Here is a 456-nt window from a genome sequence, read left to right as displayed (position 1 = left end):
CTGAGATCTAAGGCTTGTGCAAAGTCTATAATTATAAATGACTATGTGTCCGTCTGTACCGTGTATACGTATAAATAGACAAATATGAGGCCACGTAGCCTTCCCTCCGCCTTATTACCCTCTGAAGGAAGCCGTCCTTTCGGCAGCCGAGATCTCACCACTGTATTTCCCTCCACCTCCGGCCTTCCCCATTGGTCAGCTGGGACCCCTCTCTCTCTCACTCTATTGGCTGTCCTCATTGTTTACTTGTGACGTCACTACAACTCTCTACATATACCCAAAACGCGGTTCAGAGCTGTTAGTTCGTCTGAAACGTGGAAGTACTCGCGAAAGTGCTTTGGCTAACTGAAAGATATTTTAGTGATTGTTTTTTAGGTCCTGTAAGTGCTGCAAGAAAAACATTACATTGTGTATGGATAGACTTTACACGTGCATTTTGGTTCATGGTCATATCCT

General features: G+C 44.5%; 1 long non-coding RNA gene across 1 annotated transcript in view; it reads left to right on the top strand.

Annotated features, from left to right (window-relative positions):
- The first annotated feature begins 306 nt into the window (after positions 1-306).
- LOC119591401 overlaps positions 307-456 on the top strand; it is a 5,449-nt gene continuing 5,299 nt past the window's right edge. The window contains exon 1 of the long non-coding RNA XR_005230345.1: positions 307-380. This is a non-coding gene — a long non-coding RNA (uncharacterized LOC119591401). The remainder of the gene's footprint in view (positions 381-456) is intronic.

This window comes from Penaeus monodon, chromosome 28 (genome assembly GCF_015228065.2).
Source record: "Penaeus monodon isolate SGIC_2016 chromosome 28, NSTDA_Pmon_1, whole genome shotgun sequence".
NCBI lineage: Eukaryota > Metazoa > Arthropoda > Malacostraca > Decapoda > Penaeidae > Penaeus > Penaeus monodon.
The sequence above is the reverse complement of the archived record's forward strand: the minus strand, read 5'-3'. Positions and strand labels throughout refer to the sequence as shown.